Genomic DNA, 25,830 nt, shown 5'->3' with positions numbered 1-25,830 from the left:
CCCGCCCCCGGCGCTTTTCTCCTTTTTCGCTTTAAAGCCTTGGGTTGCTTTTTTTCTTTGCACAGAAGTCGCGCTCGGGCAACCCGCGCGCTCGCAGCAGGAACCAGGCTCCAGGCGCTGGCGCCGGGGCCGCGGGGAGGAGGCGACTTCGCTCCCTGCGGCGGGCGCGGCCCGAGCGCCTGAGCCTCCTGGGCCCCGAGAGCGGGCGGCGGCGGCGGCGGCCTCCCCGGCGCGGTAGGCAGGGTCGGGCACGGGCGCCGGGTGGCGGAGTGTCCGGGCCGGGGAGTGGGCGCAGGGATCGCGGCACTTGGGGACCGAGTGGGTGGGCGCAGGGCGGGGCACTGGGAACCGGCTGGGGGTCCCGGCTGGGGACCTGGTTGGGGGTGCGAGGAGCCCTTCTCTCTCCGCGGGTCCCGGGAGAGGGGCCGGGGCGCCGCCCAGCGCCGCCGCTGCTGCTGCCTCTGCAGGCGCAGGCGGGTCGCGGCGGCCCCGGGTCCCACCTGCGGGGGCGAGGCGGGGCGGGGAGCCCGGCGGCCACCGCGCCGGGGGTTTGGGTCTCGGAGGCTGCGCGCGGCAAGCCCCGCTGATTTCTAGGTGCCCAGGCGCCCCGGGGCCTCCGTTCCCGCGACTGTCCCCGCGGCCAAGACGGGGGCGCCGACCTGCCCCTCCCGCGCGGGGGCAGCGCGACCCCGCTCGGCAAAGTTAGTTTCGCTTTTCCCGCCAGTCGGGGCGCGGATCTGCAGAGCGGCCGGACTGGCCCCCTCTGGGCTCCCCCGCCCGGCCCGCGGCGCTTCCCCCGGGGAGCCCGCCGGGCGACTCCCGGGCGGCGCCGCCCTCCCCGCCGCCCCGGAGCCGCCGCGGCTTCTCCCGGCAACCAAGGGAGAGCCAAGGGTTATGTTAGGAAATCGATTAAAACAGACAAACCGGAGTAGCCTGGGTGCGTCGGTGGGACCGCGGGATAGGTCACCCCGCGCCCGTGGGATTGGGGACCTGGTAATGGTCCTATTTGAGTTCAAGGCAAAGGCTCCTTGGAATGCTAACGCCCCGGCATGACTTGGCCTGCGGTGAGAAACCGCTGCTCTCCTAGGAAGTTGTGAGTGCGGAGTGTGAAGTGTGCCTGTGAGTGTCTCTGGTGTCTTTGTGTAAGTGTCTTTGAGTGTGTATCTCTGTATGTTAGTGTGTGTCTGTGAGTGCATCTGTGTGCATGTGAGTGTGTCTCCATGCATCTGTGTGGCTCTAGGAGTGTGTCTTTGAGTGTATCTGTGTGCATCTGAGTGTGCCTCTGCATCTGTGTGAGTGTGTCTTCTGTGTGTCTGTCCATCTGTGCGTGTCTTTGTGAGTGTGTCTTTGAGTGTCTCTGTCAATCTAACTTTGTATCTGTGCATGTGAGTGTGTCTCTGAGTCAGTGTGTCTCTGTGTCTGAGTGCATCCGTGTGAGTGTGTGTCTCTGAGTGAGTATGTGTGCCGTCCATGGGAACCCAGCAGTGGGGCTGCTGGTTCCGAGAGCTGCTTAGCCTGACCTTCCTTGCTTGGTTCTCAAAAGTGGGCTGCGCTGCTGGTGCCAGCCGAGGGGGACGCAGGCTTGTCCGCCCTCCCTCTCTCTGCTTCTCTGAAAATGAACTGTACAGTTTGGGGGTGAGTTGGCAGAGGCTGCTTCCTGAGTGAGTAATATTTAATTAAACGCTCCAGCCGGTAGCATCAGAAACTGGTCATGAGTTGAGTTTTAACAGGTGTTGATGGTAAAAGCGCCATCCCCAGTGACTAAGGTTTGGTGTCCTGAGAAGATTCTCTTCTGGGGTAGGACAGCTGGGGAGAGAGCCCAGAAGTCCTCCCTGGTTGTTGGGTGTGAGCAGGGGCTGCTCTTCCCTTCTCTGCTCCATCCTTCCCTGATTCTCCCCCTCTGGGTGGTGGAAGGTGCTAAATTAAGCATTAGGGGCATAGGCAGCCTATCTTACAGGGCATCCATCTAGGCCAACCCTTCCTTTCCCAGCAGAGGCCCAGAGAGGGTGGCTGACTTACCCAAATGGCACAGCCAGGGCTATGGACCAAGTCTCCAGAGCACTAGTTGTTGCCATTGGTTACTGTGCCCAGTGCTGAGGTCATGGACCAGGCACTTCATGGCTCCCCAGCTGTAAAGTGATGGGCTGGATTAGATCATTTGAAGCACTCCTCTTGTTCTCTTACTGCTTTTTTCTTCTGCAGGGAGCGCTCTACCCAGCAGATGGAGACGGAGAGAGTGTGTGTGTGTGTTTGGGGGTGGGGAGGTGTGGAGTGGCCTAATGCGATAGCTTCACAAATCTTCCTTGTCTTTCCCTGTCTGGCTAGCACCAGAGAAGCAGAGAGAATAAAAGCAGTGGCACATTGACCACAGTGGCTCTGACAGCCACGAGCAGGGGCAGACCTGGCTTCAAGGAGGTTGGGGCTCTGGCACGAATCAGTGGGCTTCAGGCTCTTAGGAAGGAGTGGTCCTGCCAGGGGCCCCGGGTGATGTCACTTTGGGACTGGGTGAGGCTGCGTTCCTTGGACGTCTCCAGCAAGCCAGAAACCACCCTTCAGTGGGCTCCCTGGGGCTGCCTTGTACAACTGGCTCGCCGTGGAATCAGCCAGATGTTTAATGTCTCCTACGGAGGAGCTGGGGAGTGGGGTGGAGGTCCAGCTGGTGGAGGCCAGCACTGCCTCCAGCTCACCGAGGACGGTGGATGCCCTGCTCCCCCCGGGCTGTGCCGCCTCCCTTCCTGCACCTGCCTCTCCTCCTGCTTGAGCAGAGACTTGCCTGCCGATGCGTTTTTGCATTTAGCAAAACCTCTGATTTTTACAGTGTTCATGAGCTTAGTCCAGGAATTTCACACCAACTCTTCTCAAGAAAAAGGTTGTGGCTGGTGTGTATGAATCAATTTATCTTTTCGTTCCTAAAGAGTTTGAGAATGAGCATCTTTATCAGACAAAAGCACAGGGCAGGTATAGATGTGCCTCTGTCTGCCCAGGCGTGCGTAATCCTGTCTTTCCCCCCACAAGCCTGACCGACGAAATCCAGACTTAAAGGGACTTTTGTGTGTGTGTGAGGAAGATTTGCCCTGAGCTAACATCCATGCCAATCTTCCTCTATTTTATATGTGGGGTGCTGCCACAGCATGGCTGAAGAATGGAGTAAGTCCGTGCCTGGGATCCAAACCCACGAACCTGGGCCACTGAAGTGTGGAACTTGAACCACTCAGCCACGGGGCCAGCCCCCATGGGACTTTTGCTTTGGGCTTTCAGCTTAGAGCTGTCCCTTTTCCCAGTTATCTGATAGCATCCTTCCCAAATCTAAAAATCCTGCTCTAGCCAGATGCCAGGCATTGTGCTGCTTCATGGACAAGACCTTGTATGATGATGATGATGATAACAGTGGGAGACAGTACCAGGCTCTGATCTGAGTCCTTCATACATTCTCCCTTGGACTCTGCTCAGGAACCGTCGGCAGCCGCTTCTCCACTTTCTGCACTTTCTGCAGAGGCTCGAAGGGGCCGGCGACTTGGCCCGGGTCTCACTGCTGCTGCGTGGTGGAGCACATCTCTACCCCAATGTTGGTGCCCAAGCCCTTAACCAGGACAGCATGCCGCCTCCATAATGTTTTTGTCAGTCATGTTGTAGGTGCACCATTTCACCCTTTGTGCCTTAGCCTTCTCTTCAAGAAGCATATATGAATTTTTTAATGAAAAATTTTTATTATGGAAAATTTCAAACATATACCAAAGGTGAAGAAAGAGTATAAGGTTCCCTCGTGAGCTTCAAGTGTCAAGATGCACACATATGCACACACCTACATACACATGGGCATGCACACGTGTGCACACACCCATGCTGGATTATTTTTTTTTTATTGAGTTATTGATAGGTTACAATCTTGTGAAATTTCAGTTGTACATTAATGTTTGTCAGTCATGTTGTAGGTGCACCACTTCACCCTTTGTGCCCACCCCCCACCCCACCTTTCCCCTGGTATCCACTAAACTGTTCTTAGTCCACATTTTTAAATTCGTCATATGAGTGGAGTCATACACAGATTATCCTTCTCTCGCTGGCTTATTTCACTTAACATAATTCTCTCAAGGTCCATCCATGTTATTGCAAATGGAATGATTTTGTTCTGTTTTGCAGCTGAGTAGTATTCCATTGTATTATGTACCACATCTTCTTTATCCATTCGTCTGTTGCTGGACACTTAGGTTGCTTCCACGTCTTGGCTATTGTAAACAGTGCTGCAATAAACATTGGGGTGCACAGGACTTTTGGGATTGCTGACTTCAAGCTCTTTGGATAGATACCCAGTAGTGGGATGGCTGGATCGTATGGTAGTTCTATTTTTAATTTTTTGAGGAATCTCCATACTGTTTTCCATAGTGGCTGCACCAGTTTGCATTCCCACCAGCAGTGTATGTGGGTTCCTTTTTCTCCGCAACCTCTCCAACATTTGTTGCTATTAGTTTTAGATATTTTTGTCATTCTAATGGGTGTAAGGTGATATCTTAGTGTAGTTTTGATTTCACCCATGCTGGATTATTTTGAGGCGCATCTCAGATGTGATGTCAGGTCATCTGTAGTTACCTCCTAAGACGCGTTTAAGGAAGCGTCAGGTGGAGAAGAGGTGGCCTGTGACTCCACTGCAGGCACAAGCTGGGGTGAGTGTGCTCTTCCTGACTTGGAGTTGAGGATCCTTCTTGGCTGTGACAAGGGGAGGACAGCTGATTGGGGCATCTGTCTTGTGGCCACCCCCCGGAGCCTTTGGGAAACTTCTTGCTTGTTTTATGTTTTAAAAGTTCTGTTCATTGCCCAGCATTACACATAAATGAGTCTACTGGTCATGAGACAAACCACATCGACAACAGGCACAGGCTCCCTGGCCTCCCCTGGATTCCAGGGGGAGAACGCGCCAAGGCGACGCTGGGCCTTGTGCAACGCAGGCGTGGGGATTCGAGGCAAGGCCGGCAGCAGGGTGTGTGGAAATGGTTTATCAGCAGGCTGTGCAGCCGCCCTAAACCCGAGCTTAAATTCACCACGCGGGCGGTAGTCGGGGAGTGCAGGTGCATCTGCGCCCGTGGGGTGCCTCTGAGAAAATGCGGGAGGCTGTGGGTGATTTGGACCCAAGACAAGGGCGTGTGAGGTGTCAACACCACACTGAGTAGAGATCTAGGATCTACCCGGTGGCAAGGTCTCGACAGCTGCCCCAGCTGTGGACAGCCCTTGCCAGAGAGGCCGCTTGTGGCCACACACGGCTGCTGGCTCCGCTTTTGGGCCTCTGATTGTTAAAATGTTTCCTTCTGTTACGTTGCGTCCCTTTGAGATGGAGACTGGTGGCATTTTCGAGGCGGGATCGGCAGGTGTGGTAGCTAGTTGGACGTGGGTGTGAAAAGGGGTGAAGATTAGGATGTCTGTCAGGTTGCCTGCTATCTTGGGGGTCAGAGCGGATGGTGACCCTATAAAGAGGAATAGGGACTAGGGACACGGAGGTGCCTTGAACTCATCCCCAGTGGAAATGGTCTATATGGTTGTGTCCAGACAGCAGCTAGGCTTGGGGCTCGAGAGAGAGTCCTGGGCTGGAGACAGAAACTTGGAACTTTTGGTTCCAACTTTGGTCTTTGGCAGGGGGTTGATGCCATCAGCAGGAGAGTACTTGGCATGAGACGAGTCACGCATGGGGGATGGAACCCTTGTTTCTGGCATTTTCATCTACAGCTGGGGAAGACCCTTGCACTACTGTCCTCAGGCCTGGCGCTCCTGCCCAGGCCTCCATGTTCAGGAAGAGTCCACCTCTGACAACAAGGGGGCATGTGCTGGGGTCTCCACGGTGGGCGCCAGGGTGCCCAGGAGCCATCTGGGAAGGCCTCTCTTGGTGTAGGGGTGTTGTACTTTGCTCCTTTATTAATCATAGTAAAATACACATAACATCAAATTTACCATGTTAACCATTTTTTTTTTTTTTTTTAAGATTTTTTATTTTTTCCTTTTTCTCCCCAAAGCACCCCGGTACATAGTTGTGTATTCTTCATTGTGGGTCCTTCTAGTTGTGGCATGTGGGACGCTGCGTCAGCGTGGTCTGATGAGCAGTGCCATGTCCGCGCCCAGGATTCGAACTAACGAAACACTGGGCCGCCTGCAGCGGAGCGCGTGAACTTAACCACTCGGCCACGGGGCCAGCCCACCATGTTAACCATTTTTAAGTGTGCAACTCACTGGTGTGAAGTACACTCTCCTTGTACAGCCGTCACCACCGTCCGTCTCCAGAACTCTTCGTTTTGCAAAACTGAAACTCTGTCCCCATGAAACAGTAATTCTCCCGTCCCCTCGCTCCAGCCGCTGCAACCACCATTCTACTTCCTGCCTCTGTGAAGTTGACGGCTCCAGGTCTCTCAGATAAGTGCCATCATCCAGGATTGTCCTTCTGTGACTGGCTTATTTCACTTAGCGTGATGTCCTCAAGGTTCATCCGTGTTGTAGCGTGTGTCAGAATTTCCTTCCTTTTTACGCTGCATGATATTCGGTGGTGTGGCTCTGTCACATCTGGTTATCCATTCATCCGTGGATGGACACTGGGTCTCTGGTTTTTATCGCATCCCTGAGAGTTACCGGCTCCAGGGAGGGGAATCACCATGTCCCTTGGGGTGCTTGTGGGGAGGTGGATGAGGGGGCTCCCATGGTGGACTTCTTGGGCTCCCGCCCCCGCTGATGTGATGGGCCAGCCTCACAGCCTGCTGCCTCTCCAGCTGGTCAGAGATAAGGTGAGGCTGCTGGGGGCGCCAGCTGGGGCCAGGAGGCAGGGTGCCCGTGGGAGGAGGCCCAGGCTGTGGCTTCACTTGGCCACTGAGCCCCAGAGTGGCTCCCAGTGAGAGAAGCAGCCCTCCAGCCACCAGCCAGCCTCTCATTCCCAGGTCAACACACCTGGTCTCCACTTCCTGACTTCCCTGCCTCTTCTGGGTCTTTCCAGCAGCTCCTGGAGGTCACCGTCCCAACTGCCCACACTCACGCACAATTCTTAGTTCGCATCCGCTCCCTGTCTCTGCTGCTGCTGGGGTGTCGTTGTCCCCCCTCCCTGCTCAGAGCGCTTTCTCCACCCCTGGCCGCTGGGTCCCCTCCCACTTCTGCTGTGCCTCCTGGCCCTTCCTGCTTTGTCTTCCCCGAAGGGTCCTTCCCTCGCAGTCCCGCTCACTCTCCACCCCACCCCTCTCATGCAGGTCCCCCTGCCCCCCTGGTAGCTTCAGGACCTGCATCTCTCCGCTGCTGACCCCCACTGTCTCTGGCACAGACGCCCCCGCCCCAGACATTTCATGCTGACCAGTCCTACACATTTCTACCTGGATGTCCTGCAAGCCCTTCTCACTTAACTTTTAAAAACCGAGCCCCTCACTTCTTCCTCCTCCCAGACCCACTTGCTCTGTGGTCTTCTGTCTCCACTTTCCATGCAGTAACCCACGCAGATGCACACTCACCCCCTTGGGCACCACGGGCAGCTGGCTGTCGTCCCATTGGACCATGGGCTGCAGGAGAGCAGACTGGGCCACACAGTTCATCACTGCGTCCCCAGTGCTCAGCGCCCATAGTAGGTTCCTACTGGATACGTGGTGGACAAAAGCGTACAGGCAAGGCCGGTAGCTTGGGGGTTCCGAGGAGGGCTTAGAGAGACCTAACCCTGGGCTCAGAGGCGGCGCTGGCGTCCCTGGCTGAGTGGCCCTGACACACGCTTCCCCTCAGAGCCTTGGCTCCCTGACCGCACAGGGTGGCTGCCACCTCGCGGGGTGGCTGTGAGGTTTTGGGGAGGTGACGTGCATCAGCACTGGCCACGGTGCTTGGCCCACGGTGTGCTGTGTGGGTGGCATTGCGCTCCCCTTCGCCCCCCCACCCTGTGGACTCTCCCTCACAGAACCCGACTGCCGGGTTTTCAGTTTGCAGACCAGAATGTCCCCATGACCCCGTGGGAGGTCAGGAATTCCAAAACGAACCACCTCTTGTGAGCTCTTCTTGGACTGCTTGTCATTCGTTCTTTCATTTAAACATTTATTGAACACCTACAGTATACAGCCAGTCTGCTGGGGCTGAGGATACAAGGGATGGGGGGTGGCGAATCTCGCTCTCAGAGACCTCTCTGTCTAGTGGGGGAGACAGTCCTGTCTCCCATGATCACAGTAACCAGGGCATTGTGGGGACGGTGACAGGGAGAAGGTGGGTGAGGATGGCAGGTGAGGAAGGTGAGTGTGGGCTCCTGCGTGGCCGGAGTGGGACTGAGTGAGGGCAGAGAGGCAGGAGGATGCCAGCACAGGCTGCAGGGGAGGACCTGGGGCTCCGGGGTGCTTCTGGAGGGCGAGCTCTGACTTGGCCTCCTCAAGGCAGTAGCTGAGGCCTCTGGGGCGATTACTTGTTCCTGCTGACTCTCTTCACCTTCTTGGCCGTGGGTCCCTGCAGTGGCATGGCTGAGTCCCTGGGCCTGTCTCGTGGTGGTTGCTGCTTCCAGCAGCAGTTTGCTCAGCGAGCCTTCACTATAAATAGCAGGGTTTCGACCATGGAGAGCATTCTGGGCACAGCGGAGTTAGTGTGACGGGGGAGAGAACCTGTTTTCCTGCAGGATGCCTTGTACCCTCCAGCCCAGCTGGGGAAGGTGGAGATGGGATGGAGCGTGGGGAACCTGGGCCAGGCTTAAGGGCGCCTTGAAGCCAAGCTGGGTGGTTTGGATGTGATGGAGTCACCATCGTAGGAAGAAGAGCCGTGCATGAGAGATCAAGTGGAGAAAAGGCAGTGTTGATGGGCTGGTCACAAAAACAAGACACACTGCTGGGCTCACAACCACTCACCAGAGGCTGGCATGGTCGGGCACGCTTCCAGGTACTATACGTGCCCGAGGTTGGTCTGTCTTCATGAGGTCAGGGCTGCCTGTGGGGCAGGTACTACCCGTTTTACAAATGGGAAAACTGTCACTATTCGGGGCCATCCAGACGTAAGGGGAGATGCTGGGAGCCGAACCCTACAGCCTAGCTCCTGGGTCTATACCCGTAACCACCAAAGCAGGAAAGCAGCAGAAAAGAGTGATCGGAGACAGGTCAGAAGATAAATGTCACCCCGATCAATTGGACATCCAGGGCTGATGAGAGTCAGAAGTGGCCCCAGGTTTGTGGGGAAATGATGGCACCCACAGCAGAAATGGGATTGGTGCCTCGGTGGAGAGTCTTAATTCCAGGAGGTTTCTTACTATGCTGATGTACTCTGTGACGTTGGCTAATTATGGTTTTTTTTTAAATTGAGGTGAATTCCACATGACAAAATTAACTCTCTTGGAGTGAACCATTCTGTGGTATTCAGTACCTTCCCAGTGTCGTGCAACCACCTCTATCTAGTTCCAAAACATTTTCATCACCCCAAAAGGAGACTTTGTACCCTGTAAGCAGTCACTCCCCGTACCCCCTCCTCCGGCCCCCGGCAGCCATCAATCTGCGTCTGTCTCTGTGGATTTCCCTCTTCTGGACATTTCCTATAAATGGAATCATCCACTCTGTGACCTTTGTGTCTGGCTCCTGGCTAATTACGTTTGGCCTGGAAGTTTGCTATGTTTCCTAGATGGCAGCTGGATTTCCCTTCCTGGCTCACTGGGGGCCACTCGAAGATGGGAGCAGCCTGATTCAGACAGCTTGTCTGAAGGTTCTCGTAGATCTGTAGACACCTGCTTTTCTCTCCATATCCATCGCCACCGAAGACCCAGCCACTGTCCTCTTGCAGCCAACGATCTTTTTCATTACTTTTAATTTCTTCCAGTGATCTTTTTAAAATGAACACCTGATGATGTCAACTCCCTTCTTGAAGCCCGTCAGTAGTAACCTTTGCTCTTAGGGTAAATCTCAAACCCATGACGTGGGCTTCAGGGCATGACCCCAGCTCACTTTGTGCAGCCCTCCCCCCCCATTTCAAGCTGTGATGCCACATGTGTCCCTCTGTGGCCGGCTCTGAGGCTGGGGTTGGTACCTCATGGAGCTCCTTCTCCCCGGCCGTCTGGGGTGGGAGCTGTTTCCGGGATTGGTCTCTGACAGTATTGCAATTTGGTGCCACTTTCAGATCCTGTTGGCCTGTCTGGGACCAGAGCTTCAGCTTCAGCCAGTCACTTTCTCTTCTCTTTTCCTCCCGGTGTTTTCTGAGACCTGTCTGTCAGGCCCCGAAGTGGGTGGACTGTCTGTGTCTCATGTGAAGGATGACCAAGAGCTTCCTGCTGGGGCCCTGGGGCAGCGATGCCCTGACCAGGGTCAAGGAGCAGTCTCCCCCTTTGCTCTGTGTCCACCCTACACTGGGTCGCTGGCACTCTAGCAGTGGGTCCTGGCACGGGGGCCCCAGAGCCGTGGCGTCATGATGGCAGGCAGGGGACAGTTTGTAGAGGAGGCTGGTGGGTCGCCCCAGGAGGGGAGAAGACCTGAGCTGTCACCGCCTGAGGGAACATTGGCCCCTCAGTCGTTGGAGCCCCCTGACAGCTTTTTCCTGCCTTTTCCTCCCGTTCTTGGGCCAACATTTAGTTTAGGGTCTTGATTCCTGTCTGCTCTGAGCATGACCTGCCGGAAATAGTCTGCACCTTCATCAAATGCCTCCCTCGTGCCAGAGCCGTGCTTCCACGTAGATGGATTTTGAACCCTTCAAACAACCCTGTGAGTTACGTGTTACCTCCCTGTTTACGGCTGAGAAAAGTGAGCTGCAGAGATGTTTCTGTGTTGCTGGCGGTGACACGGCTGTGTGGATGGCATGAGGTTGGCCTGATTCCACAGCCTGTGTTCTTTCTGCCGTGAATGTCGAACACGCCGGCATCGTTTGCTGGGTAGTTACTGTCTGCCAGGTGTGCTGCTGGAGGTGTGCGGAGCAGCCCTGGGCCCGGGGAGTCTGTGATCAGGCAGGTGCGGACAACAGGTGTGTGCAGCAAACCTCGGCTAACTGCCGGCTGTGCTGGGTGGGCGCAGAGGGCCTCGTGTGACTGCTCAGGGGGGTCTGTTCTAGGCTGGGGCTTTTCATGGTGGGGGTGGAGTGACCCCGAGGAGGAGGGTCATGGGGAAGCTGTCTATAGCAGGGAGGCCTCGAGTGCCCGGCCCAGGGGTTGTCAGTGGGTACGGGGTGATCTCGCATCCCTCCCTGACCCTGTTCGCCCCAAACGTTGTTCCTAAGACGTGTGGACAAACTAGATATTTTTGTCTCCGCTTGCGTTCGCCAACCCGGCCGTCTCTCTGAAGAGCCCTGGTCCTTGCTCCCGGATGCACTCGGGGCCCTCCTGGCAGATCATTACCCGTCTACTGGGCGACATGGCTGCAGGTCTGATCAGGGCCGGGGTTTCTGGCTGGGGTGTGCTGCCCTGTGGCCCTGAGTCTTTCCTCGGGTGGCAGTGATGGGGAGGCTTGTGAAGCTCCTGCACCGCCGTGGGAAGGCCACGTGGGAAAGCAGCCTCATGCGACCCCGAGGTTAAACACAGGGTCCCGAGGACAGCAGTTTTTTTGCAGGGTGAAGGGCCTCGTGCCAAGTTCTCGGGCACCTCATGGATTTTTGAGGGATGAGACGGGACAGGGGATGACCTGTGAGGGTTTTTGCTCCTCTGAGGGTCTCCGTTTGGAACTTTTAAGATGCTGTAATGAGAAAGGTCGCCTTGCATTTGTGACACTTGGAAAAGTCATCCTAAGGGCCAACGCCAAGGTGAAATGTGTTCTAATTATGTATAAATCATATATAAATGTCAGGGTCCCTTTAAAAACACTTCCTCATCTTTGAAGAAATGTGATGTTCAAAAAGATAGGGTTTCTCCCCCCTCCTTCCAGTTCCATCCAATTGGGCCAATTTTGAGCCATTTTGTATATTTAATATGTTTTGTCCCTATTTTTTTTTTTTTGATGGAAAAGATTAGCCCTGAGCTAACATCTCTTGCCAATCCTCCTCTTTTTGCTTGAGGAAGATTGTCCCTGAGCTAACGCCTGTGCCAATCTTCCTCTATTTTGTCTGTGGGATGCCACCACAGCATGGCCTCATGAGCCGTGTATAGGTCCACACCCGGGATCCAGCCCGAGAACCCTGGGCAGCCAAAGCAGAATGCGTGAACTTAACCACTACACCACCAGGCCGGCCCCTGTTGTGTCCTTTTTTATTCCCCCCGGCCTTGTTCCCTCCAGGGTCCCAGAAAGCCCATCTTCCCCACCATCATGTCACACTCGGGGCGTCTAGACAGCTCGGGATGAAGATTTTTGGTTTTTTTAATTCCTTCATCGTTCAGCCAGTGTTCTGTGAATGCTGCTCTGTCTCGGCTGTCACGGTGCCTACCCCAAGAGAGATGCCCAGACAGCACCGACCGGGAGGCCATGTCTGCTGAGCCCTGAGCTGTGGCTGGGGTTCTCTCTCCCCTACCCGCCCGGGCATCTCACCACCGCTGAGGCTTTGCTTTGCCGTCAGCGTTTACATGGATTTCCTTCATGGAAAATTCTGAACGTATGCGAGAGCAGAGGCGGGTATCATGAGCCCCACGTCTTCATCACCCGAGTGACACTTACACGCCTTCCCTCGTCTCCTTAGTGCGCATGGGACACCCTCCCTTCAGACACATCAGGCTTAGGGATGGCGTCAGTTTCCAGAGAGGGTCTGATGGGGTCCTGTGCTTGGGGTTTAAAACTCTGTTCTGGTTTTCCTAGGCAGCTTCTCAGGAATGCCTGCTCGGAAGGCAGGGCTAAGGCAGAGCGGGCGTGTGGATGCCACCTCCCCTGGCCCTGGGTGCCCGCAGAGCCCCAGAGCGGGAAGACAGGCCATTTGGGGAGAAATAGTTTGAACTGCTGAAAATAAATTTGGGGGTCACTTTCCTAGAGGCAGACTGGTGATGGTCTTCTCCCGCCCCTTCCTGCCCCTGTCCTCCTCCCAAAGTGCTTTGCTAAGCCGTAGGAATAGGTGGAGGTCCATCCCAGGGTGAACTGGCACACGCAGGATGGTCCTGCCCTTTATCCACCACGGGTTGGGTTTTGGGATGTGGTCTCTGCTTTCTTCCTGGGAGCGTGTGTTTGGAGGATCCATGGGGAATTTTCTCGGTGTTGCTGAACCACGCTCCAGTCCTAGCCAGACCTGATAGCTGTGTTTAGACAAAGCAGAAAAGTGGGACTGGCTCGTTCTCCTTCAGCCGGAGAGTAAGAGAGCCCTGAGATTTGGGAGGCCTTGTGATGGCCAACTTTTGTCTTAGTGGGACCGTTTCCCCTGAATTTTTTATAAGACAGAGCAGATTGCACCCATGCTAGCTGGATGTTCTAGCCATGGGATGCTGTCTCTTCCAGACTCAGAGTGTATACAGCGGGAGCTAACGCGGGGCTCATTTCTAGCCATCTTCTGCAGTGTCATTCACGTGCCCCTTGTAGATGTCAGCAGTGATTTTCGGGAACTGTGGACAATCGGTCCGCCTCACTGCCGTCCTAGATTCATTTCTTCTTGCTTCTTCAGCATGCTCTGCAGGCGGGAACCGGGCTGGGGGTGGGGGTTGGCTTTCCCGAGTCCCGTAAGTGTTGGCAGTGAGGCGGGCAGGTGTGACCAGGAGGTTTCCTGGGCGAGCAGCTCATGGGCTGAATTTTGTGAGGACTGGACGGTCTCGTGCCGTGTTACCGCACTGAAGTGGCACTGTTTTGGAAAGTACCTACAGAAGGCTGCCCGGGTGGAGTTTTGGGCTGTGTGGAGGACGTCAAGTTGAGGTGACCTGCAACAGCGTGTGCCAATTGTCCAAAGCTGAGCCCAAGGCCACGTGTGTCCTTGTGGATCTGTGCGCGTTGGGCACCTTTTCCTTCTGGGTTTAGACCAGTTCATTTCACGTTCGTTGAGCGCTGCTGTGTGGCACCGTTCTCAGCACTTTCCACGCATTAACTTATTTACTGCTCCCTAGAACCCTGTTGAGTGGTGTTTATTATGCCCATTTTACAGGTGGGAAAACCGAAGCACAAAAAAGTCAAATAACTTGCCTGGGGTCACACAGCCAAGAAGTCCAGCTGGACACAGACCCCATCTGTGCTCTGAATCACTGCCCCTGAGCGGAAAGACTCGTGTGATCCAGTGGGGTGGAGAGAGTGGGTCAAAAGGCAGCAGTCGCTGAGATCCCGCACAGTGTAAGTTCTGTGATAGGGGTGTTCCTGGGGTGCTTTGGGGGGATGGTGGGGGAGAAAACATTCTGGAGGAGAGAAGCCTTAGCCAGGCAAACGAGAGGGTGCAGGAAGGGTGCCCCTGGTGGGGGAGGCACAAGAGCAAAACCAGGGAGGTGAGAACTGGGTCATGGGATGCTGCAAGGCGGGGGGGGGGGGGGGGGGGGGTCAGGGCGTGTCCAGCCTGCCCCCTGCTGTGTCCTGTGGCCGGCCCCTAGCAGGCACTCGCGGAGGCTGAATGAGCTGAGTGTCATTGGAGAGGCAGGAAAAGTGGAGATCCTGCATCTTCTGTTTTCCCTTCGGGAATGACCGAGACAACTTGACAATGCCCTCAAATGCCACTGGACGTTTTCAAAATCCCTGCTGGGCTGTCAGTAGATCCAGACGTGTCCGCTGAGTGCTGTGTCCCCTGACCCCTCAGATAAACAAAACACCTGGCCAGCTCAGAAAGCTGGGGCTCCCCGTTCTACGAGCAGCCCTCCTGGAACCCTCCCGAAGGGCCTGCTTGGCAGCATCTTGACTCCCACTGCCTGCTTCTGCCTGTCCAGAGGGGTGGGGTCCCGACTGAGGCCCCTTTTATTTCAGAAGCTGAAGGAGAGGGAGGGAAGGTAGGGAGGAGAAGGGCAGGGCCCCAGACACTCGCTTCTGCTCTCCATCTGGTGAATCATGTGAAGAACTTCAGAAAATTCCTGCCCCATCCCCTGGGCTGCCCCCCGCCAGACCGGGGCGTAGGTCTTGCATCGCCTTGTTTTTCTCCAGGAAAAATCAGCCGTAAGCATCAGACTTTAATTACCTTACCAAGGGACACTTCCTGTGGATATTTCGAGTGACAAGTGGCTGAGGTCTTGCTCCTAAATAAAATTGGGGTTTTAAACTGGGTCACAAACTCAGATGCCCCCAGGGGCCAGGAAGGAGGCACAGATGAGACAGCCAGTAGAAGGCTATTGGGGGGGGTGTCTGTGGCAAAGCGGGTTGCTGTGTCCTGTGTAAGAGGTGGCCTCTCTTACCCAGAGGAGTGGAGTCCAGGGCACTAGGGCGTCCATTTCTTTTTCCTTCTAAGAGAAGCCAGGAACCCAGATATTTTAAAACGTAGGCAAATAACTTAGTGGGTTTTTGTTTGGTTGTTTTTAAAGAAACAACACAGAATAAAATGTCTGTGTCCTCGCTGTACAGATGAGGAGAGCAAGGCCGAGGAGCCCAGAGGGTCACGTAGCTTGGGGCTCAGGGCACTGGGACTGGACCTGTACCTACTGGCACCTGGCCTGGCCCACTTTCCACCTCACCATGCCACCTCCTGGGCAAAGCAGCCTGGCTGGGGACCAGGCGCGGCAAATCCCACTCCACCGAGAGGGACGGGGCTCCGGGGGTAGAGCCCTGAGACAGCACATGCGCCCACCTTAGCTCCCCACGGAAGGCCTGCTCAGGAGTCAGCATCTGCGGCTGCTGTCGGGTGCCAGGTTCACGTACATCATCTCTGGTCCTGGAAGCCCACCTGACAGGCTCTGTCATCCCCGCTCTACAGATGAGGAAACGGAGACCCAGGGAGGTTCAGCTAAGTGGATGGGGTCGGATTTGAGCGTGAGTCTGATTCCCGAGCCAGGGCCTATAAATGTCGTGTGTTTTATAAAGTCATGACGGTGGCCCGTGGTAAGAAGTACATTTCACTTGCCGCCTGGTGCAGGCCACTCGCCCTCAGGACAGGCAACCCACTCCCAGAGCATCGCCTGCAGCTTGGGGAACGTGGCCTGGAGGTTGGGGCCGCCCTGCTCCCCTCCTGGATGGGAACCTCGACAGCCACGGGTGGCTCCACCTACGGAGGGCTTGTGCCTCTGCTCACAAGGTTGCTGACTAATTCTCTTTGCAAACGGTTCAGTTTCACAGGCTTGAGTTTCCAGTAACTACGTGGGTGGATTTGTTTCATTTAAGGGGAAAACAAAACAAAACAAAACATGGAGGGGGTTTTCTTTCCCAAGAAGAAGACTCGCCAATTATGGGTTTAGTGCGTGCGGCTCCGGGCATCCTGGTACGGTCCTGCAGCCAGCGGGCCGCTTGGCAGGCTGGCTCCGAGGGAGTAATCGCTTAGTCATTTACAAGCCGGGACCAGGTGCAGGAGGTCAGGGAGGTGCGCGGCCACCAGTCCTGCAGAGAGAGCAGCAGCCCTGCCTGCGGTGGGGTGGGGTGGGGTGGGTGGAGGAGCTGGGGGAGGAGGGCGCTAGGTGACACACCCGCCCTCGGGCTCGCCACACCTCCCAAGGGACCTGGCCTGGGAAGAAGACACTTCCCAGCTGGCTGGGCCGCCTGCTGCAGGTGAGCTGAAGATGGTGGTGTGCCCAGGCACGTTAGATTCTGCTGCGAAGGGGTGAGAGGGCCACGGGACAAGGGAGAGGCGGGTGTGTGTCTTCCCACGCAAGCTCCACCAGGAAACATTAGCATGCTGGTTTGGCATGGGTACTGGCCAAGCAGAGCAGACTTCGGTGTTGGCTTTGGGCAGGGTCCTGGGGCCTCTGCCATGCCAAGCGTGACCCCTTTAGTTGCTGGATGATGAGGGGGTGCAGGTAGTGGCAAAGGGGCTGATCGATGGAGGGGGGCACCAGGGGGCTCCAGACTGTCGCTGTTTAACAACAGCTCTGGGAGTATTTGGGTGTCCAGAGCCCATCGCGTCCCACTCCCCAGAGCACAGCCACAGGCAGTCTGCTGTGTGACAGCTCTGGTTCGTGGGCTTCTGCTCTGGAGGAGGCCACCCGGGAAGCTGTGTTTGTATGGGCTGGAGCAATTAGAGGGAGGTGGCGGGGGTCAGATGGAGGGGGCTACGGTCCCGCTCTGGCGCTTCCTGCCCGTGACCAGGGCCTCAGTTTCCCATCTGTGAAATGGGAGTGTGAGAGTGCCCCATGGGGGGAGGAGTGGACGTGGGTGAGCTGCCAGGTGCTGCCCCTCCCAGAATGGACTGAGTAGGGTGGGGCCTTACCGCCCATGTGCCTTCCTGCTCCGAGGAGGGAACACGCTTTGGAATTTGTAATCCTTAATCCTGGTTTGGAGAGCTTACTTTGTGTGCTTTCTGGAAGGGAAGAGGGCAAATATACAGATAACTCAATATCATGTCAGGGAGAGGGTAATAAAGGCAATGAGAGGCGAGCGGAATTCTGGAGCATTTTGGTGGAGTTTAGGGTTTACTCTCAGCAGGTGAATCCAGGAAGGCTTCCTGGAGGAGATGATGTTGAAGCTGGACCTTAGGATGTATAAGAACTGGAAAGAGAAGAGAAAGGGAAGAAGGGAAGACATCAGGCATTGGTGGAAGGGGATGTATGTATGCAAAACCGCCAGAAGCTTACATGGTACCTCATGTGTAGTAAGTACTTAATAAATATCATTCTCAAAATCAGTATGACTCCAGGATTTTCAGTTTGGGTATCTGGGAACATATTTTTATAGATTTGTTCTGTCTGTTTTGTAGATGTGGAAACTGAGGCTCACAGGGGCCAAGTAATTTGTCTGGCATCCAGGTCGGAAGCCGAGTCGGACTCGTGGAGTGGCTCCTTGGGTGGGTGCTTTTCATTCTGTGTTGACCTTCCACGTGTTCCACATTTGCTAAAGCTCTGTGTGCTGGCCTCCGTCCTGCCCTGGTGGGCTTGTGGGACACGCAGACAGGAAAGGAGGACCCGGGCAGAGGCTGAAGGGGAGTCCTGGCCCCATGTCGTTGTCCTTGGGGTTTTAAGCCTGTGCTCTTCTGAAACTTCCCAGTGCCCTTGGCCTGCCCCAGAGAGTGCAGGCTGGCGCGAGGGTCTGACTGAGCCTCCCCCAGGAGCCAGGGGACGCAGGGTGGACTGTCGTGGCCCCTTGACAGCCAGGTAGGACCACCGGGAGCACTGCCCTCATGCTCCCTTTCCGGCAGGTTGGGAAGTTCTGGGAAGCTGCAGCGTGGGGAGAGATGGTGTTTCCTGTGGCCTGGCAAGGGGGGCCGTGGGGTTTGGGCTGGCCGCGGGTGAGGGGTGAAGGTGGGTGTGGGCATCCACAGGCCTGTGATGCCCCGCGGTCCTCAGCTGCCCCGTGGAGCATAGGTCTGGCCACCCTCTCTGGTCCCTGCCTGGTCTGCACGCCCTGCTGCCTCTTCTCTCGGGCAGCCTCAGCCCTTCCTGAGGCTCAGCGTCTCCAGGCTGCCGTGGAGACAGGAGGCAGGGAACGAGGGCCTCGTCCTGTGGCCCACGAGACCCTCCCGCCACGTTCCTCTTTGTCCCCGACACTCAGGCTTCCAGCATCCTGGGGAGACCGTGAGTTCTGATTTGGCTTCTGACCTGAATCCCAGAAAAATGACTTTGCTTCTTTGAGCTTCAGCTTCCACATCGATGAACCTTACCGAATCCCCCAGAGGACTGGATGAAGCCAGTGGCTGGGGCCTCGGAGGCAGCTGTTTCCTTCATTCGGAGAATTGTTCTTTGTACATGTAGCAATTTGGGCGGCTCGCCGTCTGTGGTGGGGATGGTCACATGAGCTGTAACTATAACTGAGTGTCTGGTGCAAGGGAGAGCTCCAAGGAGGGACCCTGAGCCCGGGGACCTGAACTTGGGGGGTCCTGCAGGGAGTCCTGAAGAGTAGTTAGGGACTAGAGAGGTGGGCCCCGAGGGGCAGTGCAGGGAGGGCACCGAGCAACAGTGTCACGGGGCTGCAGATCACTGTGGCGAGCTGGTGAGAGGGGAAGCTGGTGGAGGCCAGGCCACGTAAGCCACCACGGCCACAGTGTGTCATTCACTATGGCCGTGGAACGTGTCCCACCCCCATCAGATCAGGGCCTCACCCCACGTGGCTACTCCTTGTCTGGGGCCTTGAAATGCAGGGGCAGGAGGAGAGGCTGGCCGGCTGGAGGGACAAAGGCCTGGGGGCCCTGCTGCTCCGCCCCTCCTAGGGACCTCCGGCCCCTGCTGCTCCCTCTGAGGTGGAGTTGAGGAGGAGATGGGAACCGTCTTGGGTTAGGGACTTGGTGAAGTCGGCTGGCCTGCATGGCTGTTGTTGAGTGGGCACATGGCTTTACTGTGAGCAGCCCCGGAGCAGGGAGAGGAGCCCGTGGGGCCAGGAAGGGGCAGAGGGGAGATTGGATTGGGGTGGCAGGAGATGGTGGGTTTCACATGGCTTTGACACGCAGGCTCTTTGCCGGCCCAGGCGAGGTTGGTGCGGTTCTGCTGGGGGTGGTGTGGGTAGGGCCACCTCTCCGAGGGTGGGCTTCTGAGCAGCCTCGTGGTTGGAGGCAGGACAGCCCACTTTGAGTTAGTTCCTGTGTCCACACCCACCCGTCTTTGGCCACCTGAGCTGCTGGCCTTAGGTGGAAAGCTGCCTCCCCCTTTCCCTGTCCCCAAGCATCCAGCCCCAGACCTCCTGGGAGGACCCTGGCTGGGCCTGGCCCTGGGCCGGCCACCTGCCTGCCTGCTTCTGGGCTCAGAGTCAGGATGCTCTCCTTCTCAAAAGGGTGGAGGGGAATCTGTACTTTCAAGGCCAGTGGGTCAAAGTGGCTTCTGTTGTGGCAGCCAGCCAGACTTACCTGCTCAGGACAGGGCCGGAGTCCCCTGCCTGGGACTCCAGACATCCAAGTTGGTGTCTGTTTCTCATTCTTTCTGGGTCCCCCTCCACCAACTTTGGTTTCTATTTGCCTCCCTCTTGAATTTGCATAGCAGTAACTTCCTTCTACAAGTATTTACTGGGCACCCGCTATATGCTAGCCATTTGTTTGGGCTTGGGGGTGGGGGGGTGAGGGTTGCAGCAGGAACAAGACACACTGGAGGGTGATAACCGACCATCATTGTCTCTCAGGCCAGGACTGCCCTCCATGTGCTGGGTGCGTCTCTATCTTCAGATCCATCTGCAACTCCTTCTTCCTCCCTCCCCCAGCCAGGTGGCTTTAACCTCCTCTCGCCTTTCCTCCCCTGGCCCTACCCCAGGCGTGTGGCAGATGTGGGGAGTCGCTGCCTCCCCTGTTTGGTTGGAAGGTCCTGGAGAGCCGGGAGAGCCCCTTGTGTCTTGGTGTTCCAGAGCACACTATCACTGGGGTGTTTTCCACACAGCTGGTTCACCCAGTGTTTCTGATTTATTGCTGGATATCGAGGAAGCATGCACCCGTCCCCTTCCTTGCGCGAGTATTTCAGGCAGTGGAGCAGGAGAAGCGGATTCACCCCACATCTCGAAGGGAGTTGGTGAAACGGAGCTGGGGCTGGTGCCCACACTCGGTGCCTGGCTGGGGCCTTGTAAGAAATCCAGGAGGCGTTTGGGAGTTCTGGAGGACGTGGTGGGAGTCGCTGAAATATCCTCCAGGGCAGAGACCTTGGTCGTCCCCATCGGGTCCTGGTGCCCGCCTAGTACAGTGCCTGGCACATGGTGGGACTGAACTGGCCAGTTGTTTTTCCGCCATCACTTTATCCCAGCTGTGGAGTCTGTGCCCGTCCCCCGGTGGCTGCCCCTGCTCCGGCTGATCACAGCCTTGCGTCTGAAGGTGCCCTGGAGAGTGGGCTCCGTGTCTCTTGTCTCCTTGTGGGGACTTTAGTTTACATCACCAGTGTTTTGGAGGCCACACCTGCTGTTGTGGCTGGTTTTAGTGGGATGGAATTACCGGAAGCTCTGCTCACGGAGGGTTGGCATGACTGAGCGGGGTCACCCCAAGCGCCAATGGAAGATGCTCCCCACTTTTAAAATAGGCGTCTTGCTTCTCCTCCACTCCACTGACTTGTCTGAATTCCTGAGTCTCTGACCCACTCCCCAGGCCACGGTCATGGGACGGGCTGGCTGAAAAGGCCTCAGTGAAATGACGGGTGCTGGAAATAGTTTTGTTTCCCTTAGAACCTTCCCCTTCCCCCCTTTGAATACACACAGACACACACACATGCACGCGTGCGTGCACACACACACACGCACACAGCTGCAGAAAGCTCTCAGACCTGCTTAGTTTAGTCTGCAGAGGCACCCCCGGCGGTGGGCCTTAAACATTTGCATTCCTTGGGCTTAGCTGCTGCTTTGCAGCGTCGAGTTTCTGGGTTAGCGGTGCGCGGAGGGTGAAGCCAGAGCTCTTTACAAAGAAAGCACGTGCCTGTGGTGGAATTCCGAATATCCTGGATGGCTCGGCCTGGCCTCCCAGCTCCAGGGCCCGTTCTTGGGAGAGAGCAGACCCTGTGCAACTTTTTCTGGACCTGCCCTGACCTCCTGGGCGTCACCTGGGTACCTGCTGGAGAGGTGTTCCAGCTCCGTTCTTCAGACCTCTAGTGAACACTTACTCTTCAGCCACAGTGGCCAAGAGAGCCAGTCGAGCAGCTGACACACCGGTGAGGGAGACAGACAGGAGCAGCTCGTGCATGCTCTGCTCATCACATCTGAGACCCACCGAGAGGAGGAGTGGCTGGTGTCTAAGAAGCTGCCGCTTGTCGCTGTGGCATGCGTTTGACTCCAGGACCAGCTGATTTCAGCAACATTACCATGCGAGTCGTGCTGAGTCACGAGAGGCAGCCTGGGGGCATTGGGCGGGCCAGGGCATTGCCGAGTTCTGGGAGGGTTTGGTCCGCCGCAGGGTATCTCGGGTGGCAGTTTATGGGCAGGGTGGGCTGATGCTGCAGCAGCAGCAAGGCCGTGCCCATGGGCGCCGTTGACCGAGTGCTCGCTGCACGTGGCTCTGTTGGGCTCCCGCTGTTCATGTACTTGCTGCAGCCTCCGACCCTGTGGGGGAGCAAGCACGATGCGTCTGTTGTACAGGTGGGCAAAGGCCGTCCCGGATGACTCACTCCTGGGAACAGCACTGGGCAGAAGATTTCAATGCCTGCTCCCCCTGGGCTCCCATCCCATGAGGGCCTTGCTTGGCTCTTTCTTAATGACCCAAATCCCTGGGGCTTTGTCCTTGGTGCCTGAGTTCCTTCTTTTTTGTCTTGGACCCGTCTCTGTAGCTTTTCTTTAACAAGCCCTTGGTGTGTCCCAGGCCCCGGCATGCGTGTGCACTGACTTCGTCCAACCCTCAAACCATCCCTGTGAGGTTATCGTCCTCGTTTTGCAGATGGGGAAACCGAGGCTCAGAAACTGCCAGGCCATAGCTGGGGGAGGGTCAGATGTGGGATTCCAGCCCAGGGTTGTCAGCTCCCAAGCACCTGCCTGGCTCTCACTTTCACGAGTTTTCAACAGATTCTCCTTTGTTATTTCTCCCCAATTTGTATGGTGACTTGACCTGTTGGCACGCAAGGTTTAGAAGTACCGGCTTGATGGTTGACTGAGAAGGCGTGTCTGTGGAGAAGGCCAGGGTACAGGTGTTCCTCTCAGAGCCTGTGAGAAACAGAGAGATAGGCGGAATCCTGGGGAGGCCAGGACCACCTCTGGTTCCACCGAGGCTGAAAATTGGCCGATATTCTGAAGGATCAGGAGAGCTGGCACCAGGTGGCAGGTGGTGGTGTAGTTCAGTCCTGTTCTGGCCACTCCGACGCTCGGCAGGAGGCTGCGGTGTGGCGGGGGTGGGGAGGGCCTGTGATGGAGGGGAGGGCCGTTTCGGGCCATCAGACACCTCGAGCCCCCACCCTGGCCCCTCTTTCCTTTGTTGTCTGGCTGCGTCAGACGTCTGGCCTACAGGGAGGTTCCTGAACGGGCCTTGGAAATAGGTCACTCCCTTCCCGTGCCGCCGACACTGACCTGCATGTGACCTTCCCCCTGGTGACAGTGTCTAGCTGTCGCTCTTTGATGCTGGCTGTGGAGGGGCAGCGAATGTCTAGGGGCAGGGTGGCCGCCGCTCCCCTGCTCTGGCCTTCGAGGACTTCTCAGCCTCCACAGCGCCCGCCCGATGCTCCTGCCAGCAGCCCCTCCTCCCCTCTACCATGTTGGAAAGGGGAAACCCACACTCCCGACCCTCTGTCTGAGCATCCGACCTTTTCCGCTCCGTGAAGTGCCCTGGCTGGGCTGGCGGCTTTAACTGTCTCAGTGGAACAGACTAATTCCTGCTGGGCTCGAGCCGAGGGGGCTGGCGGCTCGACTTGGCCCTTCTCCGGCCCCCCAGTCCTTCTGCCTGGCACTCAGCAGCGGATGCTCCTTCCACAGAATTGCTGGGGTTTTCTGTTTCTCCCCCTGGCTGGCATGGGGAGTCGTCCCTCAGGGCCTGTTGGCGGAGACCATGGTGGATCTCGGAAGATACTTGCTGGATAGCCCGGGTGCCAAAGCTGACCTTCGAAGGTCTGTTCTGCCATGTCGCCCGGTGCCTGGAAGTCAGTGCTGGACCACATTGCCCCTCACCTGGGCCTGGAGCCCTGTCTGCAGTGGACAGCTTAATTTGGGCTTAATTTTTAGCCTTCGTGGAATCCAGATATGCACAAAGCAGAGAAGGGAGAACGCTAGACATGTCTCCATCCAAGGAGGTGGTTTCTCTCTCACACCTGGCTGCCCCGGTATCTTCAGGCCCTGAAAGCCTGAGCTGGGCAGATCCTGAAGATGCGGCCCTTGCAGATTGTTAAGGCTTCCTGGGCCTGAGCAAGACAATACCGTGTCCGCACCATCGACATCCCACTGCTGGGCTTCCAGGATGATGGGGAATAAGTTTCTGCTGCGATGCTCACAGATAGCAGGGGCCATGCGGCACGGGATCTGAGAAGCTGGCTGTGGGCCTCTTCCCTCCTTTCCTCTCGGGTCCTTCCTCCCTGTGGCTAGTGGGAAACTCAGGGGGACTTTTCCTGCAGGAAGGAGAACCAGGATGCAGCCCCCAAAGAGGATCACATGCAGGCTTGATGTGTACCAGCTCCCCTTGGCCACCTGAAATCGAGCTCCAGAATGCCTCCACAGGGTGTCCTGGTTGCTCCATTCGGTCACAATTCCTAGGGTTTTTTTCCATTTCTTTTTTCCTATGTTTTTTAGGCCATATCTTTTTTGTGTGCCCAAGTAGGGGACCAAGTCCCTGGTGCGTAATCACACGTTCATGCTTTTCTTAGGAGGTTGTCGCATCTGATGCAGCTGGAGTGGGCTCCAGGGGGCCAGCTCTTTGAGCTTCTCACCGCCATGGACCCGCTGTGGGCACAGCGCCAGCACATAGTGGGACAGCAATCCCCTACATCAGTGAATTGTGTCCTCATTAGCTGTCGTCACATCTATCACCTTCCTCTGTGGCGGGTCCCACTGCGATTCCATTGCTCAGCACGTAGTAGGTCCTCAGTGAGGTTTTGGTGGGGAATGTGGATTGTGTTCAGTGCTGGATGCACGTCCCTTGCTATCCTCTGTGGTGTCTCTTTGTCCCCATTCTCAGAAGGGTCGGCTTGGAAGGACTTGGGTCCTAGACGCTGTGTACCCAACAAGGAGGCCAGCCTGGGAGGGGTTGGGGCAAAGTCAAGACAAAGCTTGATTATGCCCTTGGAGAAAACCCAAACCTGGGGTTCCCTAAGGCTAAAATCGCCAGTGCATGGCCTGCCTCGTTCCCATAAAGGGAACTTTGTGTGTGGCTCCTGGCGGGACGAGAAGGCAGCCAGCGTCTCCTGGCGCCCAGACTCTCCCTGGGAATGGGCAGGACCACCTTGGAGCCACAGCTCTGTGATGATAACTCCTGTGACCCTTGACCCCTTAGAGCTGAACCCATTTCAGACGGTCATTGTCGGATCCAGACCAGACACATTCTTTCCTGGAAAACCAAGTGGGTGGGGGTGGCAGGGATGGGGCTGTGATGGGGGCACTTTGTGAGCGGGTCTGTGCCAGGCGGGCAGTGGGGGGCTGCAGAAGCCCTGTCTGGAGCACAGCCGCCCCCCACCTGCTGCCCCCTGAATGGAGGGCTTGTGTGGACTCTCAGAGCTGGCCCCCGGGCTCAGCGTGTGGCAGCTGTTGGAGCCTGCTGTGCTGCCACTGCTGACGGGGTTTTCCAGGAAAGGGCGGCCGGTGCAGGCTGAGGGAAGGGCTGCGGCTTCCCCCTGCTTCCTGGGTACCAGCCAGCCCTGCACACTGGCCACAGTTTGGGCTGTGTAGGCGTGAGCTCTTGTCACATTTTGGGACCGAGTGCTCGAGGAATGAGAGGCCTGGAGGGCAGGCTGGGGGCAGAGGTGCTGCAGATCAGTTAGAGAAGGTTCCAGAGCAGGTGGGAGACAGACAGATGGACGCCTGACTGACCCTTCAGGAAGGCAGTGTAGGAGGGGAGGCCCTGGGCGTTGCTTCCACCAGGTGGCATTTCTGTGGAGTGTGGCCTTGTGGGCAGGTGGCTTCATGGAATGGAAAGAGCTACTCACTCATTCAGCGGGTATTCACAGAGCACCTGCTCTGTGCCAGGAGCTGCTCCAGGCCCTGGGACACAGAGGGGAACAAGACATCTGCCCCTGTGAAGCACATTTTCTTGTAGGGGGATAAGTCTTAAGCAGATGGCCAAGTGAATGTCGTTGGAGAGTGCTGTGGAAGAGGCTGAGTCAGGGACAGGGGCAGGAGTGCTGGGGGCAGAGTGGCTGGGCAAGGGTCTGGTGATGAGATGACCTTTGAGCAGAGGCCTGATGGAAGTGAGGGAATAGCCAACTGGGTACCCAAGCCCAGTGTCCCTGGTACCACACAGAGGTCTTGGGATGTGCAAAGGCCCTGAGGTAGGAACTTGGCATGTGCCAGGAACAGCCAGAGGGCCAGTGAGGCAGGATAGAGTGTGGGAGAGGAGAGGGGAGAGGAAGTGCAGGAGGCTGAGGGCCTCTGGGCCACAGAGGGCCACCTGCTTTTCACTGAGTGGAACCTCTGGAGAGTCAGG

General features: G+C 56.7%; 1 protein-coding gene across 2 annotated transcripts in view; it reads left to right on the top strand.

The window, feature by feature from the left end:
• The first annotated feature begins 49 nt into the window (after positions 1-49).
• The window catches only part of SPSB1 (splA/ryanodine receptor domain and SOCS box containing 1), a 68,485-nt gene continuing 42,704 nt past the window's right edge, over positions 50-25,830 (top strand). Inside the window, exons 1-2 of one of the 2 annotated variants that reach the window (XM_046661427.1) lie at positions 50-234; positions 13,924-14,105. The gene's annotated coding sequence lies outside the window, so the exon portion shown is untranslated. The remainder of the gene's footprint in view (positions 235-13,923; positions 14,106-25,830) is intronic. The other variant, XM_046661428.1, reaches the window with a different exon arrangement.

Source organism: Equus quagga, chromosome 5 (assembly GCF_021613505.1).
Source record: "Equus quagga isolate Etosha38 chromosome 5, UCLA_HA_Equagga_1.0, whole genome shotgun sequence".
Lineage (NCBI taxonomy): Eukaryota > Metazoa > Chordata > Mammalia > Perissodactyla > Equidae > Equus > Equus quagga.
This window is presented reverse-complemented; position numbering and strand designations above follow the sequence as displayed.